This window comes from Tasmannia lanceolata, unplaced genomic scaffold (assembly GCF_043159265.1).
Source record: "Tasmannia lanceolata isolate RefF3 unplaced genomic scaffold, GAP_Taslan_0.1 ptg000140c, whole genome shotgun sequence".
NCBI classification, from domain to species: domain Eukaryota; kingdom Viridiplantae; phylum Streptophyta; class Magnoliopsida; order Canellales; family Winteraceae; genus Tasmannia; species Tasmannia lanceolata.
The window spans coordinates 11,583-15,000 of record NW_027518816.1 but is presented as its reverse complement, the minus strand read 5'-3'; positions in this window follow the sequence as shown (position 1 = coordinate 15,000).

Below are 3,418 nucleotides of genomic sequence, written 5' to 3'. Positions count from 1 at the left end.
TGTGCAAGGCTAGTGCCCAAGGCTAGTGCGCAAGGCTAGTGCCCAAGGCTAGTGAGCAAGGCCTGTGTGCAAGGCTAGTGTGCAAGGCTTGTATGCAAGGCTAGTGTGCAAGGCTGGTGTGCAAGGCTTGTGGGCAAGGCTGGTGCGCAAGGCTAGTGCCCAAGGGTTGTGTGCAAGGCTAGTGCCCAAGGGTAGTGCGCAAGGCTCGTGCCCAAGGCTAGTGCGCAAGGCTTGTGTGCAAGGCTAGTGCGATGGGCCAGTGCCCAAGGCTTGTGAGCAAGGCTTGTATGCATGGCTTGTGTGCAAGGCTTGTGTGCATGGCTTGTGCGCAAGGCTTGTGTCCAAGGCTTTTGTGCAAGGCTCGTGCGCAAGGCTAGTGTGCAAGGCTTGTGCGCATTGGCAGGTAGCCCACCACCATGCACGATCCAAATGCCACTCAAGCGACAACACGGTGCCAAGCCGGGCATGGTGTGCACTCAAAACCAATCAACGGACAGAGGTCATGCGTCATGGGGGGGATCTAGCAAGGCCATGGGGAAGGTCATGGAGGACCTTGGAAGCAAGCGCAAGACGAGAGCGAATCGAACAAGGGGCCAGGACGGGGCCTTGTGCCCATGGTCTTCGCAAGACTGCGTCCAAGGCGCCCGAAAGCCCAAGGGAACCCAAACCCGGCCGACACTTGCAATCGCACATGCTCTCTGCAACACACCATCAATGCCGCCCAACGGGGCCAGCACGAGCAGTCATCCGCAGTCCCCTGGCCCTGCGCACGTTTGTCTATGAAACCGAGCATCAATGCCACAGAAAGTGCCGGGGCGCCAGCTGGAGCCATCATCCGCGTTGCCATGGCTCGCTTGGCCTTGGCTTGCCAGTCCCCGACACGAGCAATCGCGCATTTTCTTTGCAACCGACCATCAATGCCGCCCAACGAGGCCAGCACGAGCAGTCATCCGCGGTCCCCTGGTCCTGCGCACGTTTGTCTTTGAAACCGAGCATCAATGCCACAGAAAGTGCCGGGGCGCCAGCTGGAGCCATCATCCGCGTTGCCATGGCTCGCTTGGCCTTGGCTTGCCAGTCCCCGACAGGAGCAATCGCGCATTTTCTTTGCAACCGACCATCAATGCTGCCCAACGAGGCCAGCACGAGCAGTCATCCGCGGTCCCCTGGCCCTGCGCACGTTTGTCTTTGAAACCGAGCATCAATGCCACAGAAAGTGACGGGGCGCCAGCTGGAGCCATCATCCGCATTGCCATGGCTCGCTTGGCCTTGGCTTGCCAGTCCCCGACACGAGCAATCGCGCATTTTCTTTGCAACCGACCATCAATGCCGCCCAACGAGGCCAGCACGAGCAGTCATCCGCGGTCCCCTGGCCCTGCGCACGTTTGTCTTTGAAACCGAGCATCAATGCCACAGAAAGTGCCCGGGCGCCAGCTGGAGCCATCATCCGACGTGCCATGGCTTTGGTCCCATGGTCTTCGCAACCGAGCATTCGTGACACCCGACGGGGCCAGGACACCAACCCTTCCGACACGAGCATTCGCGCATGTTCTTTGGCCACACAACGGCGCCAGCACGAGCAAAATCATCAGCGGTGCGGTGGCCTTGCACGGCCTTTTGTCTTTGGAACCAACCATCAGTGCCACGGGAAGTGCCGGAGTCCCGGCATCCGCGGTGCCAAGTCATTGCGCCCTTGGTCTCTGCAGCGGGGCATGCCGGGCACTCCCAACCATTGCAAGCAAGCAAGAAAGAAAGTAAGTAAGTAAGTAAGTATTACATATAGGGGCGGGACATGCGGGGAGTTCTGCGAAACGTGCACTACGGGGCACACGCGTACCTACCGGGGCATACCGACCCCTATTGGGGCACACGTGTGCATATCGGGGCATACCGGGCCTATCAGGGCACACGCGTACATACCGGGGCATACCGAGCCCTACTGGGGCACACGTGCGCATATCGGGGCGTACCAAGCCTATCGGGGCATTCGCATGTATCCCAAGGCATACCGAGTCTATCCGGGCATACGCGTTCATACCGGGGCGTAACGGGCCTATCGGGGCATACTTGGGCATATCCGGGCAAAAAATGCCCAAAACTTGCGCAACCTTGGCAACCGTGGTCCATTCCTCACTATATGCCATGGCCTTGTGCCCATGGTCTTCACAAGACAGCATCCAAGGCGCCTGAAAGGCCAAGGGAGCCCAACCCAGCAATGCCCAGCCAAGGCCAGGCATTCCAGTGCCTGCCCGGGCAAAAACGCCCAAAGCATGCCCCATTCCTTAGCCTATCCAGGCAAAAACGCCCAAAACCAGCCCATTCCAGTGCCTATCCGGGCAAAAACGCCCAAAGCATGCCCATTCCTTAGCCTGTCCAGGCAAAAACGCCCAAAACCAGCACATTCCAGTGCCTATCCGGGCAAAAACGCCCTAAACCTGCGCATTCCAGCGCCCCGCAGCATGCCACCCTCCTATAGGGTTTGCGCAACCAACCCGCCTAACCACCAGTGGCAACCAAAGGTGCTGTTAGCGACGACTTCTGAAGACGCAACGAGACGCGACGGGTTTGCGCCCAGACGCGACGAGACGATGCGGGATCTGCGCCCAACCATGCCTACACCCGCCGACTTGTTGCGGGAGCTGCTTGCCCAAGCATGCCTAGCGTGCAAGGCCTGCGTGCCCAAGGTCTGTGTGCAAGGCTAGTGCCCAAGGCTAGTGCGCAAGGCTAGTGCCCAAGGCTAGTGAGCAAGGCCTGGGTGCAAGGCTAGTGTGCAAGGCTTGTATGCAAGGCTAGTGTGCAAGGCTGCTGTGCAAGGCTTGTGGGCAAGGCTGGTGCGCAAGGCTAGTGCCCAAGGGTTGTGTGCAAGGCTAGTGCCCAAGGCTACTGCGCAAGGCTCGTGCCCAAGGCTAGTTCGCAAGGCTTGTGTGCAAGGCTAGTGCGATGGGCCAGTGCCCAAGGCTTGTGAGCAAGGCTTGTATGCATGGCTTGTGCGCAAGGCTTGTGTCCAAGGCTTTTGTGCAAGGCTCGTGCGCAAGGCTAGTGTGCAAGGCTTGTGCGCATTGGCAGGTAGCCCACCACCATGCACGATCCAAATGCCACTCACGCGACAACACGGTGCCAAGCCGGGCATGGTGTGCACTCAAAACCAATCAACGGACAGAGGTCATGCGTCATGGGGGGGATCTAGCAAGGCCATGGGGAAGGTCATGGAGGACCTTGGAAGCAAGCGCAAGACGAGAGCGAATCGAACAAGGGGCCAGGACGGGGCCTTGTGCCCATGGTCTTCGCAAGACTGCGTCCAAGGCGCCCGAAAGCCCAAGGGAACCCAAACCCGGCCGACACTTGCAATCGCACATGCTCTCTGCAACACACCATCAATGCCGCCCAACGGGGCCAGCACGAGCAGTCATCCGCGGTCCCC